General features: G+C 37.2%; 1 pseudogene; it reads right to left on the bottom strand.

Annotated features, from left to right (window-relative positions):
* The window catches only part of LOC127434514 (thiamin pyrophosphokinase 1-like), a 133,647-nt pseudogene that overhangs the window by 36,591 nt on the left and 76,197 nt on the right, over positions 1 to 20,859 (bottom strand).

Genomic DNA, 20,859 nt, shown 5'->3' with positions numbered 1-20,859 from the left:
ATTAAATGTTCTTATACAGAAGATGGGGTAACGCAGCCAAAGTAATTCTGTAAGGCCGAGTCTGATTAGTTGTACACAATTAGAATGTCTTGCCACTCTCTATTCATGCTAAATAGCACTGGCCCAAAGCACAGTAAGACTGGAAAACATAGAAATACGGACTCGGCAATGCTGAATTGGGGTGTTTTGAAGCAAATCTGAGCCAAACTGTGTGTTATATTCTCTCTGCACATCACTCAAATCTCAGCATGGGTCTGTAGAGGTACATCTGAGCTGTAGTTTACACTGCAACACATAGATACGAATGCGCACGTGAGCACGCACAATCAGTGCTTGCTTGAACACAGATAGAAAGCCTGCATAAACATTTCAACCAACCAAACTTCCAGTCCTCTAATCTGATTGGACAAGTGGTGCTCCAAGAGTGCTGCATATTTAGTATAACAGCACAGGGATGCTTTACTGTTTGTATAATTCCAGTCAGGCTGAGATGCATCAGTTGATCCAGTTTAATCTTTGTTTGGAATTATTTTCATTAGCAGAATAAATTGACAAAATAACTGACCATATTGTGTCTAAAATGTTAGTCACTCAATATTAACTTATTTGTCATTTATAGTTTTATACTTTTGTATAAAAGCAATATCACTCACAATCAGTGAGGTTGCTGTTGTACTTCATTAAATATCCATATCTAGCAATTTTAAGATTAATTCCAAAAGATATATTTTAGAGCTCAAAGATGCCCATAATTCAGAGCTCTGACCTTTTAAAAGTGCACAAAGAGAAAACAACACAAGGGAGGCAGCAAAGTGCCTCTGCAGTTGATAATTGGTTAATATCACCATTGATCATTAAGTGCTGCAATCAGGGTGTCAACAGCACACAAGTGAAAACACTGATTAGCACATGCTAATCAGTCCTCTCGGAGGAGGTAGGCCAGAGAACAGTCTTGAAGAACTACCACAAGGAGATCGGTAAACTCCTGGGCATGAAACTGATCTGGTCAAAGCGGCCAGCAAGACGACCCAGGGTTACTATGGTGTCCACCTACAAAAAGATGAGAGATGAGTGAGTGAATGAATGAAGAAATTAATGGACAGAGGAACGAAAAAAGAAAAAAAAGCAAACATACAAATCAACAGATGAACAAACAACCAATAGCATAAACAAACAAATGAATTAATAATAAAAAATAAATTATGGACAAACAAGCAAATAATCAGACAAACAAAAAATAAATGAACAAACAAATAAAATCAACAAATTAATTAATTAATATATTGAATAAATAGACGTACAGTCGGCCAAAAACAAAAAAAGAATCTAACACACATACAAACGACAGAACAAAAAACAATCATAGAACAAGCAAACAAACAAACAAATTAATGAGCAAATGAATAAATTGGTGAACAGTCAGGCAGATACCCAAAAAACAAACAAGCAAACAAACAAACAAACAAACAAACAAACAGATGAATGAACAAGAATGACAGAATTAACAAAAAAATAAAATAAAAAATAAAATAAGAAAAAATGGACAAACAAACAAATTAACAAACAAATGACAGAACGAACAAATAATAAAATGAAGAAACAAACACAAAAATTAATTAATAAATTAAACAAACAAACAGACGGATGGGCGGTTAAAAGCAATCAAGCAAGCAAATAAACAACAAATGAATGAATGAACAAATGTACTGTACAAATGCACAAACAAATGATACAAAAAACAAAAACAAATAATAGAACAAACTAATGAACAAAAGGATGAACTGATGAACAAACAGATGGACAGTTGACAAAAAAACAAACAAACAAATGAAAGAACATGTGATAGAATGAACAAATGAAAAACTAAACGAATGAATGAATAAATGGAAAACATTAAAAAATGAACAAACAAACGATAAAACGAACAAACAAACATATATATGAACAAAGGAATGAATTAATACATTACACAAACAGAAGGATGGCTAAAAACAACCAAGCAAACAATAAACAAACTAAGAGATTAACAAACAATTGATAGAATGAACAAGAAACAAACCAAAAAAAGCAAACAAATGAATGAACAAATAGACAAATGAATGACTGGATTGTGGGAGTATAGCAATGGATGATCACTTTATGCGACTCCAGGATAAATGTCCAAGAAGTGCTGCTGTAAAGTTGATTCGTAGCTCTTGCCTTCCCACTGCAGAATCAGAATAATGTCCATCCTCAGCAAACAACACAGCCATATATTATGGAAATTATTCCGAGGGAACAGTGCGGACTTAAACACGTTGACTTGGCAGAATGTCTTTGATATTTGCTCCAGGGACTATGTGTCTGACTGCTGCAATGTACCCATCACCCTGTGAGATCCAACAACTCTATGTGACAAAAAAAAAAAACTCTTTAAAATGCACAGAGGGTAATCAACACTTCACAGCCATCCCGCACTCGCTTGTTTAAAAAGCGGGACTTGTGAGACACCTGACACATAAATTGTTCACGTTACAGTGCCTGATTATGTGGACTGATCGCAAAACTTTTTTAAAGAGCAAAGCAGAAATAATGATATACTTGTATCACAACTTGAGTTGGAGGTCAAAGTACATCTTCACATTACCAAAGTCCCCTGCAAATGATGTCTGTGAGGAGGAGATAAATCTTTTCTCATGATGGCAGGACAAACTCTGAGATGTAAACAAGACTTGGAGAACCAGACTGACAGTCTTGCAAAGCCAAACCTTTAATTATCAGATCCACTTTGTAGCTTATACTAGCGAAGAATCACACAATAAGACTGAAAGGGGCCATTTGACTATCTTTTAAAACATTTGATTTTCATGTGACTTTTAAGAGGTGGGTAAATCAGAAATCGATGATACCACAATAATAGACCAGCGTGCAATAAAACTGGAATAAAGGCGCAGCAATGTCCATAAACAGTTAATACCAAAGAAATTATTGTAAAATGTGAGTTTAGACTTTGTGTTCTGAATAATTGTTCATCCAGAAAAGGTACAGATTATTTCACGAAAATACTGTGTAGGGCCTTGGCCTACTTAAAATGGCAGCAGAGACCGCATGGCCCTTTGTTCTATGATCAAAAGGAGAGACATTGAACTCCCAGGATCCTTCACAAATTCACAACTGTATGCGAAGTCCCACCCATGAACCCAGTCTCAAACGCCATTGGTCGAGCAGCCTACGACCGATGACGTCATCTCGTCAACAAAACCCGTGGACAGATGAAGTTCGGCCTCTCTGTGCTAAGCTCTGCCTGGCTGTTAAGGGACATCTGTACTGTGCACGTACTGAAGGAGTTTTCCCTCCGTTTGGACTGAGAACAAAGAGACCACGTTTTTCTAACCTCACCATTTGGCCACGGTAGAGTAAGATTAACTTAGCTTTGTTCAAGTCTTATAGTATACTTATATCAACCAGTTCAGTTTCACTGTAAAGCAACAGTGAATTTATTTTGAAAAACGGAAAGGCGACCAGTTTCCCTTATCCCTCTTTTTCATTCAGTGTTGACTACTTTCTGCATTCTTCTCCATCGCTGGATCCGAAGAATAAAGCAGAGACGCGTCTTTTCACTGACGAGCGTAAGACAAGGAACCATCCAGACCTTTTCTCCTGACCGCTCAATGCAACAGGAATTCCAACGGACAAACCTACTGAAATCACACAGGATTTCCCAAGTAAGGCTTGATATCTGGGCAGATTTAGTTTAGAAACTGTGATTTTTTTCTTGTGAATCTAAATTGTATTTTTGATTCTAAATGCTGATGTTTTGAGTATATTTGTATGTTAAACTCTGCTCGCTGCTTCGAGTTAGGAGATTTGTTTTAGTTTCTTTTGGGGTTACATTTGTTTTGTTGAGTGATCTGAACTAGTAATTCAGTCCCGCTGTCATGAGCGGTTACCCTTAACTAAACTGCATGCATTTTTCCTCTCTCTCGCTCTCATTCTCTCTCTTTCACTGATATTCACTGAGTGAGCGGCGCCTCGGTTTGTGTTCGACTCAGGCTGGTGAACCAAATTCTCCCGCCTGTTTCGTCAGTTCCTTTGTGTGTCCACTCATTTCCACCCGCACGTGGTATCAGCTCCATTTTGGAGTTAACCCTCCATTTTGAACCTGATCCTCCATTTTGATTCCTTTGTTACCACACCTGGACACACACACACACACACACACACACACACACACACACACTCTAGCATATAGCTCCACTGTTTGTTTAGGATTTCCTTGATTTATTTTTGGATTATATTCGGATAGTATTGGCTGTGTTCACTGGCTGGTGAACCAAATTCTCCCGCCTGTTTTGTCAGTTCCTTTGTGTGTCTGCTCATTTCCACCCGCACGTGGTATCAGCTCCATTTTGGATTTAACCCTCCATTTTGAACTTGATCCTCCATTTTGATTCCTTTGTTACCACACCTGGACACACACACACACACACACACACACACACACACACACACACACACACACACACACACACACAAACACACACACACACACACACACACACACACACACTAGCATATAGCTCCACTGTTAGTTTAGGATTTCCTTGATTTTATTTTTGGATTATATTCGGATAGTATTGGCTGTGTTCACTACTGCTTGATTATAATAAATCTTGTTATATTATAATAAGTACTCCTGTTTGTGTTTTGTTTGAATATTGTGTTGAAGCCAACCTCTGCCACGTGAAGAACTCCCAAGTTACCTCAGAGTACTATTATTTCATTGGTGTTAGAAACTAACTGTAACTAGATTACTATTAGATTTGTATACTAATAATTTAACTATTTTTTCCCCTTTTTGATTATTTTGATTAACAATTAAGATACTCAACCTACAGGGTAGATTTTGTTTTATGAGACTCAAATAGTAACTTGCTATCATTTTTCTCTTTTCAAAGAGTGGTGCCCCGAGAATAGAGTTTAATGAGTTAAATTCTATTTAATTACTATTTAGTTATTTAATTGTTATTTGATTATTCCGTAATTAATAACAATTAATTATTGATTATTTCTGGAGAATAGTTTAATGAGTTAAATTCTATTTAATTACTATTTAGTTATTTAATTGTTATTTGATTATGACATAATTAATAACAATTAATTATTGATTATTTCTGATAGTAAAACTGATTTAAACAACCAGTAGCACCTACAACTGTAACTCTAAAAACAAAGAATACACAGTTTTACTTGAGAATATCAAGCTTACTTGCTACTAAATGCCTCAACAAAACTGTGAAAATCTTTCAGTGAATAAAACTTTGTTACAAAACATCCAGGAAAATCCAGCAACTAGTTCCACCTTTGAAGTGTTCATTAAAGCATCTTTTAAAATTACTTCTTTCCTTCAGCAAACTGATAAAATCTGTGTACTCCATGGTGAAAATTGCATATAACCAGCCAATCAGATTGAAACTTGTCTTTATAAGAAAGCTTTTGCCATTTTTGCATGCAATATGGATCAGACAGCCAGCGAACGTTGCCTGTGAGCACTCTGTAGCCTGACACTCCCAGATTGGAGTCAACACTCTACAACAAGCAAATAAATATTATAGTTTTTCATCATGTTATAGAAACTGAAAGACAGACAGAGAAGCAAATTACCTCTCTCGTTACCTCAGTGATCCTCAGCTCTGAGCTCATTCACTTCTATAAATGTGTGTGTCCACTTTTGTGAGAGTCTACAGATGCAAAAGTGGTGTTGAGATAGAGATGTGAATATAAACACAACAGGGAGATACAGGGAAGCCATAGGGTGCATATAGATTGAGCTGGAGTCTAGTATATTGGTAAAACTCTGGAGTGTCGGTGAAGGTGATGGGCAGCTCAGTGAGGGCCATCAGACAGTCTGACAGGCCTGGAGCTCAGATTGGGGGCTTGGAGAAGGAGAAGTCAGACCCCCCCACACACACAATATCCACACAATACCTCTCTGACAGCTCTTGGAGGATGTGAAATCACACTGAAACTGAGGTGTGAGCTCACAATTTATATATGGCAGGTAAAAAAAAGAGACTGTGAATGCAAAACAAAATTGTCACTCAGGTTTCATTAACTTTCCATTTTTCTACCTGTTATTACCAGTGTTGTACTTTTCAAAACCTAGATTTTGTGTTTAAGGTTCCAAGCTGATTGTCAAAAGTAGTCATATGGACTACTTTTTTGTTGATTTAAGGTGACAGAGAAAGATGTAGGTGGAGTCAAACCTGCAACTTCTCTTGTTTGATCTTCTCCAACATAATGACCACTTAGTGAAGTCTGTCAGGTCCTGGTCTGGTGTTTCGATGAGCTTGCAGTTCTATAACAAAATAAGTAGAATTGGAAAAAAAATATTAGGGTAGTAATTGACAAATAACATGGACATTAAATTTTTGGTCAATATTAAGATTTAAAATGCATATGAATGTAATGTATAAGGGAAAGCTTATACTGTATTTTAGATGCTGTTGTGTAACTGGACAACCGTGGACATTTCTTTTTTTTTACCATGTCTAACTGCCTTTAATTAAAACAGTCCTGCAGTGTTACACATTAATTTTTAAAAGTAATTTTTACACATTAATCATTACAAATATTCTATGCACTCTCAATTTATATGACATCATACAAACTGCATGCATAACTAATTAATTAAATAAGAAGAATTTTAATGCAGTTTGAAATAGTTAAACATGAAATATACAGCTGCATATCACACTTTATAACAGTGAAAAAAGTCAAAAGTCATGGCAACTTACCATGTTCATTCTACATGGTAGAAGTCTAAACAAACACTGTATAATATTTTAATGCTGTACCTTAGACCAAGAAACAGTACAAAATATAAATATGTGATGATGTGGCAGGTGAAATCAGCTGTGGTATTTGGAAAATACCAATGTATTTCCAAGAATATGTGAAAAAAAAAAAATGTGTTTAAAGGGAAAATAACAGCCTCTTTGATTGAAAAAAGAAAGTTTAGAGACGATGCAAAAGGCAGACTGTGCCTTCTCAAAACTAGTGCCTGTTTTTGTGTGATCGTACTTTGTGCTTTGTAAATGGGATCTCTTGCTGGGATAATTCTATGAGTGTCAGGAAGGACAGAAAAGAACGTTGCTCAACTTCTGGGCTCAGTTCCACTGAGTGGCTGCACCTACATGGCCCGTTGCAGGTGACTTCTCATTCATAGCAGGTACCACGAAATACTGCATCTAAATGTCAGCTAAGGAGCTTTTTCCTGTTGTGGCTTGATCTCTCCCTTATCCTCCACAGAGCATCACTCCAGTTTTTATTCCTTTTTCAAATCCATTTATATTCAGACAAGACATCATGGTCTGTCAAACTTCAGGTCCCCAAAAGCCACATATGCAAGCTTAGGAACAAAATAAAATGCACCTAATTGCTTTGCAAGGATTATAACAATGCAAATAACTTAATAAAACATTCTTTACTTAGCAGATGGTTTTTATTTAAACTTACTTACAGTACATACATTTTTGAGACAGTGACCCGATTGCCACAATCAACACGCAGCGCTGACTCAAGACAGTAAGGAAACACATGAATAAAATATTCATCAACAGAAAAGACAAGTTATCATTACCATAAGAAGTTTTATTTTCCCCAGCAAACAGCGCTAACATTAGAAAATAGCTAAACGGTCAAAAATGCATTCATTGTTTGCCATGGAGATCACTTACCCTGCCGCCATTAAAGGGGATAAGAAAAAGGCTTTCAAACATTAATTTCTCCATTAAAATCCAGAATGTCTCTATGCAGACATGACATCTCAAAACAAAGGGACAAATCTCATATTTAATAAAGAGAGGAGCAAAATATGGAAAAAAACTATCAGTGAACATTTCCCTTTCACTAAGAAAAAGGGGATCTGTAAAGGCTGTCAGTTCTGCATTTTTGAAACTGCTGATTATACCTCCCATTACCAAACTATTAATTTGTACAATAGTGGAATGATTTTGATACAAGGGAATGAAGCTAGCTTTAAAGAAATTGAGGTTTTTTAAAACAAAAAGCTGAGAATGAAACACAATGCACAGATGAAGAGGAGAAATCTGAAGAGGAGAATGAACTGATAGCCTGCTCTCCAGTCAGTTTATCTTCTGATCTATTTGATGAGCTGCTGATCTCAGAACAGGCCACACAAAATCAAATTATCTCCAGTGTCTCCCAGAGAAAATGGCCCTTCTCAATCAGCTGATTCTTTCCCCAACCCCCGAGAAGAATTCACCATCAAAACTCTCAAGGCCGAGATCAAAGAACTGCACAAAGACAACATGAAATTATGAGCTGAAATGAAAAAATAAAAGAGGACTCAATAGAGAGAGAAAAGAAGCCTGGAGAGAATCATTCAAGAGTTGAAAGAACAAAGCACAGCCTGTTTACAACATCAAGATAAGAAAAGTGAATCTCCCAACAACACTGCAGAAGCTGATTTACAACTACATCATGAGTCAGTATCATACAGCTCCTCAACTTCAGACACACTGAATGACCATACACAGGCATCCTCCAGCAAACCAGCAGAAGAGGCTAAGGCACCAGTAGTTCTACTTATGGACTCAATTGGAAAAAAAACATAGACACCAAGAAGCTCTTCCCAAGACAGAGAGTACAAACACACCATTGTAAAAACACAGGACGTGCTCTTGAACTGCTGAATACAGATGAACTTGGCAGCCCTACGTGTATTATCATTCATACAAGCACGAATGATCTTCACAGCCTAAGAAAAGATACAGCCAAAGCCATGGAAGAAATGGCAGAGAAAGTCTCACAGACATTCCCCTCAACATGTGTGCTGATCTCCACCCTGTTCCCTCGGCTGGACATCCCTCTACATATATAGATGATATCAATGAAGAGTTACGTCATACCTGCATCTGCCTGCCCAATGTACACTTAGTCCATCATACTTCTAATAAGGCCATGGCACCAGTATGATGGCCTACACCTGAATCAGGATGGCATCAAGATATTTGCCAAAGCTATTAAAGATGTTGCTCTTGGATGGTCAACTGGCTATCCAGGAACCAAAAGACAACATGGGAGAATGCAGTCTTCAGATTCATCTGGCCCTTCTTTTCACTCAAGACCATCACAAGAGCTGTACAGACCAGCCATGACTCCTCGATGGCCTCACAGACAACCAGAGAGACAATCTTACACTGAAGCTCCACACCAGCGGCCCCCGCCTGAACCACCACGACAGATATTAAGTTATGCCCAGGTAGTATCACAACACCACACATCACTATCAGCAGCTCCTCAAGCTAACATCAACGATATGGGGCTGGGTCTTCTGTGCAACAAACTGTTAAATTAGAAATGCACACTGTGGAGATAGGGGTGTGGCCGAGCGATGTCTGTGGAGAGCAATGCTGTGAGAGGAAGAGCGGAAAGGATTGACACCTGTGGGAAATAATCTCTAACAGCTGTTTTGTGTTGCAGTGAGAGCTGGAGAGGGATATAAGGGCAGTCCAGACCACCGGAGGAGAGAGACAGAGATGCACGCAGCCGAGTTCTTGTGTTTGTGCATTTGTTATGCTGAAAAGCAAACTCTTGTGTGTATCACTGAAAAGTGCGATTAATAAAAGTCTCAAATTGACTGTTTACCCGGCCCCAACTTCCTCCTCCATAACAGAGCAAGAGATTTATCACAGTGGTGCCGAAACCCGGGATTAGAAGAAGAAACACTGTCATGGAATCCTTGCCGCTGGCTGAAGTAATCGAGACCCTCGCCGGCATCCACCAAGCCCAACATCAGGCTCTGCTTGAGCTATGTGTGGCACAGGAGCAGCGGTTTCAGGCACTGTTCTAGGCTCAAGCAGAGGACCGGCAGGTGCTACGGAGCTTGGTACACCAGAAGGGGTCTTCAGCCACGACCCCGGACCCACCCATGGCCCTGCCGCATGTCATGCTGACAAAGATGGGACCTCAGGATGACCCAGAGGCTTTTATCGAGCTCTTCGAGCGAACGGCCGAAACATGAAAGTGGCCGAGCACCCAGTGGGTGGCCCGCCTACTGCCACTGTTGTCTGGGTAAGCCCAACTCGTGGCTCAACAACGTCCTGCGGCCAACCTCCTGGTGTATGAGGACTTAAAGAAGGCCATCCTGCAATGGGTCGGCCACAGCCCAGAACAACATCAGCAACACTTCTGCTCGCTGACGCTTGGCGAGCACGGCCACCTGTTTGCATTTACCTAACAGCTCAGTGACACCTGTCAAAGGTGGCTGCTGGCTGAAGAACGCGATGCTGAGGAAATGCTCAATCTGATGGTACTGGAACAATTCATCACCCGGCTACTGAAAGGAATGGCGGAGTGGGTCCAGTGCCACTGACAGGCATTGCTGGATGAAGCGGTTCAGCTGGCTGAGGACCATATGGCGGCATAGCCAGCGAGCCCTCTTCTTCTCTTTCTTTCTCTCTCTCTCTCCCTCTCTCTCTCCTCCCTCCCTCCCACTCCCCTTCCCCCATCAGAATCAGAATCAGCTATTGCCAAGTATGCTTACACATACAAGGAATTTGTCTTGGTGACAGGAGCTTCCAGTGTACAACAATACAAAAACAATACAAAAACAGCAGCAAGACATAGATAATAATAAAAAATAATAAATAAAACTAATTATACACATACGTACACACACACACACACATACATACATACATACACACATACACATGGGTAGTGCAAATCTAATACAATCTATTATGTACAGTGCAAATACATATCTGTTATGTACAGTGCAAATGTGTTTTTTTTTTATTTATTAGAGGTTGGGTGTGTTGGATAAATATAAGAAAGACTAAACTGTGTATTGCACATAGTTATTGCTCAATGGGGCAATTTAACTGATCATGAGATGGATAGCCTGAGGGAAAAAACTGTTCCTGTGCCTGATGGTTCTGGTGCTCAGAGCTCTGAAGCGTCGGCCAGAAGGTAACAGTTCAAAAAAGTAGTGGGCAGGATGAGTGGGGTCTAGAGTGATTTTTCCAGCCTATATTCTCACTCTGGAAGTGTATAGTTCTTGAAGGGGGGGGGGGGCAACCAATAATCCTCTCAGCAGTCCGAACTGTCCTTTGTAGTCTTCTGATGTCTGATTTTGTAGCTGAACCAAACCAGACAGTTACTGAAATGTAGAGGACAGACTCAGTGACTGCTGAGTAAAACTGTATCAGCAGCGCCTGTGGCAGGTTGAATTTCCTCAGCTGGCGAAGGAAGTACAACCTCTGCTGGGCCTTTTTCACAATGGAGTCAATGTGGGTCTCCCACTTCAGGTCCTGTGAGATGGTAGTGCCCAGGAACCTTAATGACTCCACTGCTGCCACAGTGCTGTTTAGAATGGTGAGGGGGGGTCAGTGTTGGTGTGTTTCTCCTAAAGTCCACAATGATCTCCACCGTTTTGAGCGTGTTCAGCTCAAGGTTGTTTTGACTGCACCAGACAGCCAGCTGTTCAACCTCCCTTCTGTATGCAGACTCATCGTCATCTCGGATGGCCCCGCTTCCTCCTTCACAACTGAGCAAGAGATTTATCTCACACACCAACACTAATATTTAGCTTATTTTACAGTTGATAAACTGATTTAAATGATCTATTAAGAATAATCATTACTGTAAATTAATCTCATCACATATACCTAATCTGTAATCAGAAGGTAGAAGACCTGTTTTTTTTTTACACATTTACATGATATGTAAACAGAATATTTGATGTATTGTATGTAATTTGACATATTCCTTAACTATTCATATTCTTCTGCCAACTATTTTTTAATTTTTATTGATTCCTTACAAAAGGTTTTTTTTTTGGTTTTGCCTTAGGATAAACAGCAATATTTTATACTTAGATTAAACATAAGCTTTTAGAACATTCAGGGTTTGTACTCCAAGACATTTAGACTAAAAAGTACAAACACAGAATTTTTGAACAGCATTACATGTGTTGACATACTGATTCTAACTGAAACATGGTGTAAAATGGATGTCTCCACCAAATGCCCAGCAGGTTATGGTGAACACATTGTACCTGCCTGGAAACTCAGCTCAATACATCATGGCAGAAAATCTGGAAGTTTAATTATATGGATAATTATCTGACCCCTTTAATAACACCACTGCATCAAGGTAAAAACCATACATGGTTAAAATTAGAAGCTTTGGAATCCTGGATAAAGATTTGTATATTTGTGGAATTTACATATGATTCTCCATATTACAATGATGAAATTGATTGTTTTGAAAGAAATGAGTCAGTACCAAACTCAGGGAAATATTTTACTATGTGGAGATTTTAATGCTCAAACTGGCTCAGAGCCAGACTACATTAACTCAGGAGTTAAACATCTGTTCACTCAAATACATCAAGATCTCTTCAATGCTCTTGCTTCAAGAATTAATCAAGATACAGTACTCAAAAGAAATGGAAAGGATGTACTACAACTCTGTCAAACCCTAGCTCCTTATTTTCTCAATGGCAGAATCAAAGGAGATTGTTATGGATGCTTTACTTAGTTCAGATCTGGGTAACCGTGTAGTAGATTATGCCATAATAAATATAAGCCCCACCTACTTGTGCATTTAGCATCAAAGCTCAATCAACCTTTTCAGACCACAATCAGATCAATGTTTTCATTAAAAATTAAAACTGTAACAAAGCTCAGCAGGCAACGACAGGCAGATGAAGATGATGAAGTGAGAAACCCAAGTGCAGTTTATTTCCAATCCTGATAACCAGAAACCCTAACTATAAACATGAACAGAACAGAACAAAACATGAACAATTTGCCTTGACATGGAAACAACATTACATTAATATTAACAATGGCAAACATGAGGGATTAAATACAACGACATGGGTAACAGGTAAACAAGACAACCAATCACAAGACTAAACTATAATCAAGATAACAAGACTAAATGAACTATAACCAATGAAAAGACAAGACTAATAACAAAGTAATCAAACAATGAACCAATGAAAACAAGACACATGAACAGGGGAAACAAATGACAAGATCACATGAGGGAACAGGAATTCACATGACATGACACCACATGACCTGAACAGGAACTAAACTTTAAAATAAAAGACATGAAAACAAGAACAAAACGCATGAATGTGACAAATACAATTAAGAAGCCCAAAATAAAAAGCCAAATTATCTGTATAAACTTAAATCATACAAATGGATTCATAGTACTGCTGATACATATATTAAAGCATTAAATTCAAATGAAACAGTCAATTATATCAGAACATTTAATAAATCAACATATGCTTACAATCAAGAAGGAGTTGATTTGGCTATCAAACACATTTATGAAATTTTGGAAAATACAGCAAGAAAAGCAAATTTAAGTGAAACAAAATCAAATGAGTACAAAACAAAAACCTCCCGAAAAATGGTTTGACCATTATAGTAAATCAACTAAGCATGAACTAAGATTGATTTCAAACCAAAAACACAAAAATCCAGACAACAAGGAGTTACGTTTAGAACACTCAAAACTTCTTATACAATAAAAAAAGACACTGATACAGAAAAAACAGGAATACTACAACCAGACCCTAAAGAACATTGAAAACACAATAGACCAGTGTCAATTCTGGAGCCTATGGAATGGCTTTGGCACTACAAAACCACTAGAACTAGCCTTACAAGATGGCAAAATGTAAATAATAATAAAATAATTAATATATGACTAAATGACTAAAAGAATAAATGACTTATCTCCCTCCAATCTTTAAAAGTGGAGACAAAACAAATCACAGTAACTACAGGAGAATCTGTGTAACCAGTAACTTAGGAAAAGTATTCTGTTCCATTATCAACTCACAACTTTCATCTTTCATTAAAAAACATAATGTCATCAGCAAATCTCAAATTGGTTTCCTTCTTGAATATCGAACCACTGACACATTAATTAACAAACATGTACACCAAAAGACAGAGGGCAAAATATTTGCATGCTTCGTAGATTTCAAGAAGGCTTTTGACTCCATTTGACATAAAGGCTTATTATATAAAATTATTCAAAGTGGCATAGGGGGTAAGGTATATGACATAATTAAAAATATGTACACCCAAAATAAATGTGCAGTAAAAATTGGTCATAAAAGAACAGAATATTTTTCCCAACATTGAGGGGTAAGACAAGGCTGCTGCCTCAGCCGACTTTATTTAACATTTTTATTAATGAATTAGCAGAACTGCTGGACAGATCTGTGAGTCCATGACTAGAACAGCAGGACACGGAAGTAAAATATCTACTGTATGCTGATGTTTTATTAATTTTATCTAAAACACCAGAAGGTCTCCAAAACAATTTAAACATCCTAAATCAATTCTGTTAAGACTGGGCCCTACACTGCAAAAAATGATATATTTTTGTCTTGTTTACCTGTAAAAATATCTAAATATTCTTAAAATGTGATATATTTACTTGACAAGCAAACTGGCATAAGATTTTAAGTCTTGTTTTGAGAGAAATCTAATCAAATATAGTGAGATTTATGCTTAAAACAAGAAAAAACTGTTAATTCAAAGGGAAAACAAGTTTATTTTGCTTACCCCATTGGCAGATTTTTTTTTTCTTGTTTTAAGTCTAAAGTTCACTAAATTTTGTCAGATATATCTTAAATCAAGACTTAATATCTTATCCCATTTTGCTTGACAAGTAAATAATTCACATTTTAAGAATGTTTAGATAATTTTACAGGAAAACAAGACAAAAATACTTAATTTTTTGCACTGTAGAAATCAATGTCCAAAAAACTAAAATGAAAAAAAAAAAATAATAAATAATAATAATAATCTGGACCAAAAATACAAATGTACTTTAAATGACACCACACTTTAACATAGCTCACAATATACTTACCTAGGACTTGTCTTAACCCCCTCTGGAAATTTTACTTTGGCAACTAAAACATTAATTACGAAAGCCTGCAGAGCAATGCATGCCATAAAAATGAAAATATTCAAAATAAACATTCCAATCAGAATTTGGACAAAGATATTTTATAGTGTCATACTCCCCATTGCTTTATATGGAAGTGAAGTCTGGTTCCCATTCAGTAATTACAGCCATAATGCTTGGGACAAGCATCCTACAGAAGGTTTACAAGTGGAATTCTGTAGAAGTGTCCTTCAAGTCCACATAAAGACACCCAATAATGCATGTAGAGCAGAACTCGGCAATTTACCTCTCAACTTAAATATATATATAAAAAAGAATGTTAACATTTTAGGATTCACTTAAAGTCTAGTTCTAAAGATACCCTTCATTAAAAAGCACTGAAAATACAAGAACACAATCGACTAAGTCCTCTCTGCCTATTAGTGTCACAACTCATATACAAAGCACCCAAAATCAACTCAAAACAACAAATAAGAATAAAAGAAATAATGAATCTCCAAACCGATATATAAATGGAATATTGGAGGGAAGAAACAAAAACACAAAGTTGCCAACAACATTACCTTCAACACAACACAGGGTATAGTCTTGCTGAATATCTGTTCTTGGACAGAAATACCAAACACAGACAACTATTAACCAAATACAGACAAAATAACCACCAACTGGCCATTGAAACAGGAAGGCATAAAAAGACATGGAGATTGAATATGTGTCCATTGTACATCAGGTGAAGTAGAGACAGAGGTACACTTCCTCCTTCACTGTGAAAAATACTCACACCTGTCATTCATTATATAATAATAGATTAATTATATATGAAATTACAACAACTTATCCCTGAGTTTCATTCCCTCAGTGAAAATGACAAACTGAAAAAAGTACAATTTGTGCAGCCATCAGATGCTTTATTCATGTGAAATTAAAGTGTGTCTCTGATATGGGCCATGGAAAGTTTCAGTGACAGAACTTCACCAAAGCCATTCAGTGCCTGCCAGTCATACAGCTATCTGTCCCCCGACATGACAAAAGTGACACCGACAGCCTCTTTGACACAGAAAGGGGCTGAGAGAATGGATGCCCACTGTGTTCCTCACTCCAAACTTTTGATATTCCGGCAAGCGTAATGTTACATAGATTTACGATTCGTATGGAAGATATTATATGATTTTCCTCACTCAGATGGGCCCAATGTTTCTTTTGAGAAAGGCGAATCATGTTGAGGTTTCTTTCATTTTATTTCCTGAGAGTCAGTATTGGTAGGCATTAAAGCATAAAGAGTCAACATTACACTTTCATGCTATGCTGTGCGGTGCATATTCCCGGTGAATGAACAGAGACATGCTGGCGTGTTGATTTAACAACACGGCAGTGCATTACAGCAGCGGATTACAGCAGAAGCTCTGTCTTAATCTCACTACTGCTTTTGTGGCCCAACAAGGAGAATACTGGTGTGTCTTGTGTTCCAGAAGAGCAAGGTATTATTATTACTGTGTTAAAAGCAGCCTGTGTGTAAAAAAAAGAGCTGCCTGATCTCATGAAAATTATGTGACTGTGGCAGCATTTTTGCAAAATTAAATAGTTTTTTTTAATTTTTATTTTTACATGTATTGTGGCACTTTCAAGGTAATATGTCCACTGTGTGGCACTAAAAGCAAGTAAAAATTTCTCCCAAACAAATGAGGTTTTAAAGGTTAATGCTCTATTGGGTTTTAGATGAACAAAACCTACCTCCCTACTCAAAACCTAAAACCTAAACCTAACCAGTGGTTTCATAAAAGCAAATGTGAGATGGAAAAACAGATAAGGTTTTTATCGATTTTTAAATAAACAAAACTGATGTCCCTACCCTAAACCCTACACCTAAACCTAACAGATAGTCTCATAATAGCAAATGTGAGGATAAAAATGCAATTGTTAAAGCAACCACATCATTTTGTAGTGCTTCTATGACACTTTCAGCTCATGTTTTGATGAGTGTGCTTTGCTGGACTTATACCCAGGTCTTTCACGTTGCAAGTACAACACGCAATCTAACCACATTGAAATAAGATTGTAAATGTAGTTGGTTAATTAATGCAAATCATGTGCTATAGTGAAAGATGTCATAAGTTAGCACTGTGTGAGAAACGGCAAAAAATACGTGTTTATGAACTCATAATTAGTCTTTTTACTCTTGATTTGTCTGAAAGTAAATAAAACCCGTTGTTGTAGTGCCTTGAGTGTTTATTTCACCAGGAAACTTCCATGATATGTAGAACAAGGCATGTTAAACTCCTTTTGCACAAATGTAGTTATAGTAACGTGATTCTATGAGACACGAGAGTTCATTGATACCAAAGTTTCCACTACGCTAAATTACAGCTCTGCATTTTTACATCCAGATTCCAGCAAATTCTGCTGGTTGTTAGTGGCACTTGCTAAGACAAGCATCACTATTACTATTGTTCATACTTAGGGTTAACCAGAGTGTTCCCTGCCTTTGGCCCGAGGTAGCTGGGATAGGCTCAAGCACCCTTGCGACCCATAGTATCCTAGCAGGTATAGAAGATGAATGGATACTAAGTATCAAATTTTGTTGGGTAACTCGTCCCGCTCCATTTGTGCCAAGATACCTGAAATTGTGCACCTTTTTAAGAGAGTTGTGCTATTTCTTTTCTTAGCAATTGGACAAACAATTGCAAAAAAAATTCTCAGACTTAAATTGAATAAGGGACCTGAGCCACATCTAGGAACCAAAATATCATAGAGACTTAGAGGTGGGCTCTTTTGGCTTCGACCAGTAAATAACCACTTAGCAACCACCCAGAATACCCTACCAATGCTCAATCAACCACCCAAAACATCCTAGCAACTACTCAATAATGCCCTAGCAACCACCCAGAACACCATAACAACTGCATAGAAAAGCACAAAAAGTCTTAGTCACCTTAGCAACGTGCCCTGGCAACCACCCACAACACCCATCATGTCAGCGTCTTCTGTAAGGATAAGCACCATTCACATTTTCTTCAGAATATGCAAAAACCTATTTATTATGATCATTTTCACAGTTAACCAATCTGGAGTGATCCAGCATCTAATATTGATAATGATATGTTCAGTGTTGCTTTATCATTTGAGCTTATTTCTACACACAACCAAGAGAATATATGGCATTTTAGTATGAATTCTGTCGTGTGATTTTGCTTACTCAAATCACACGACAGAAATCATAATTGTACCAGTGAAATGGTACATTGTCTGGCAAGCCCTCACTGGCTTTAATCCAGGGTTCACTGTGCAAAAGAAAGCAGTTCAAAGCAACAAACAGTTTTAAAGTTTCCCCTCTGTGTTCTCCAACGGACTCCGAGTTAAACAAGAAACCATAAATAACCCTCAGCAATGACAGTTCTGTGGCCACATTAAGGTGAAGCTAAATTAAACCTTATCAGCAATCAACAAAACACTTCTCACTGCAGAGCTTAAATTGGAGGAAAAATACACCTCTTTTACATTCAAATTAAAGTGTCACGTAAAGTGAATCGTAACGCAGAGAGTATTCCTCTTTGGAAAAGTACTCGATTTGGGTCGGCACGGGAAAAATTAGAATTAAGAATTGAAGTAATTCCAGAAGGTCAAGACTGGCACCAATGGGAGACCACAGACTGGACACCATGTTGCATCGGATCATTGATTCATTTTGACATGGCACAAAGAGACAAGACAGACAGACAAGATCACATTTACTGGTTTCAGCTTTCTGGTTTTTCCTTGTTAGGCACACTAAAAAAAACATCTTCAAGGATGTGGGTAGGTGACATTCACGAACAAAACGAGGTGCAGCCACTCTTTCCTAATAAATGATGTGACTGTTCATCAACAAGGCAGCTTTCGTTCGGTGTGAATTTTCGCCTCAATTTTTTTTTTTTTTTTTACGTCAGCAAGCCCACTCTGGACTTAAATAACAGATCGTCTGCTTTATGCCTGGCAGTTTCACACACCCCTCTGAATATCAAGAGACCTCTTCAGCTGTTGCTTCATTACAGACAGTCTGGTGAAATCATGAAGCCACCCCTCCTGAGTGGATCATCTGAGCAGACGAGCTTTTGATTATGCTTCAGAGTTCATTTTCCACAACTTCCACAAGGCAAAACAACAGTGCATTAAAGTGCTTTTGCATCCATGGGTCACATCTAATTTGTAAATCAGTCTGATACAAATGTATACAATAAGACATGTTAAATGTACGTGTATTTATAACAGGTGGAGCAGTGAGAAAAAACAGCTTTAAACAGTAAAAGAGGGAAGCAATGGGAAACAGGATTTTTTTTGTACAAGCTGCATTAAACAAGTCATTCAGAATTTCCATGGTATTGATGTCACAACAATGAGTAAATAACATATGTCTGGCCACATTTCCATATCAAGGCTGATTCAGTATTCAGGAACTTGGACAGTGCAGTCCTAGGTCAGAAATAAACCAGGCTCTGTGCAAAAAAAAAAAAAAAAAAAAAAAAAAAAAAAAAAAGAAGAAAACAGTTACAAAAATGCCTTAAGATAAATTCCTTTGTATTTGTACTTTATTTTTCATGTTATTTTATTCTTGGATTAGGTCTGATCTTGTCCATTATTTACAGCTACTCTTGTATTTGATCTTGATTGTATTATGTAAGTAACAGTCACTATTGTTCAGATTACTAATGTATTTCACATAATTGATTCAAGTATTTCACATATGGCGACATGCTGCAATTTTTAAGAGGTTTGAAAAAATTATGCCTTCAAGGTAAAGTTAATTTAATGTAATTTATATTTACAGCTGTTCATTGTTAGTTCATGTCAGTTTACAACTCATTAACTAATGTTAACATTTACCACTTTTAATATTAAAAAATGCATTAGTATATCTTGGAATTAACATTAACAAAGATTAATAAATTGTTCTTATTAATGAGTTGTTCATTGTTAGTTCATGTTAACTGAGGTAGATAACTAATGTTAATGAATACAACCTTATTGTATAGTGTTCCTGGGGAAGTCCACCAAACATTGTGTTGTTGTGGCACCTGTGTCATTTGAAGGATCCGAGCATTAGAAACGAGTAGCCAGAGTTTATTTTTATTCCCTATTTTTTTTTCAGTCAACCTTAACAGATTACAAAGAGGAATATTTGGAATTGTACTCATTTCACATGCAAAGGGCTTAGCCAATCATAACAGGTCATTTACATATAAAAGTCTTAAGGGTACAAATGCAAAAACAGTCTAAGTCTAATAGTTAGAGAGAAAATGATGATTAAAAATGGACTTAAAACCCTTTACAAACATTATAAATTGACTAAAATAAAATGCAGAATATATATGTAGATCGTGTTTAAGGCATGGTGGGAAAAAAGACAACATAATGGATAAGAGACATTTTTTAATAGACTCGGGAGCAATTTTAGAAGTTTAATATTACAGTGTTGTACAAATTTATATTTTACAATTCAGTTACATCTTTTAACCTCTCGCTGAGTTAATGAACCTTCTAGAGAGGAGTTTTGAATTGTCTGTTTGTGGACCAAACACAGAAACACAGAAACACAGCAGGGGTTTAAAAAGGTAGATTTATTTATATATCAATCTAACATTTGAAGACTTCAAGATTAAATGCAGAGCAATTGCTGCTGATAATCCAGACAGTCTGGGTCCAGAAACCTGTTCCATGATAACGGCTGCCGCCATTTGCAACCGGTAGAATATTGCATGGCACGTTTCATGAGCTCCAAGCAATACCCCATTCACTGCTATAATTCAAATAAAACTGAGCTTTCTAAACTAATCAAAGAGTACCAGGAAATGTCAATGCAGTAATTACATTTAAGCACTGTAGATAATAACAGGATATGTCTTGATCTGTGCACTAGCTCTACTGAAG

Source organism: Myxocyprinus asiaticus, chromosome 44 (genome assembly GCF_019703515.2).
Source record: "Myxocyprinus asiaticus isolate MX2 ecotype Aquarium Trade chromosome 44, UBuf_Myxa_2, whole genome shotgun sequence".
NCBI lineage: Eukaryota > Metazoa > Chordata > Actinopteri > Cypriniformes > Catostomidae > Myxocyprinus > Myxocyprinus asiaticus.
The sequence above is the reverse complement of the archived record's forward strand: the minus strand, read 5'-3'. Positions and strand labels throughout refer to the sequence as shown.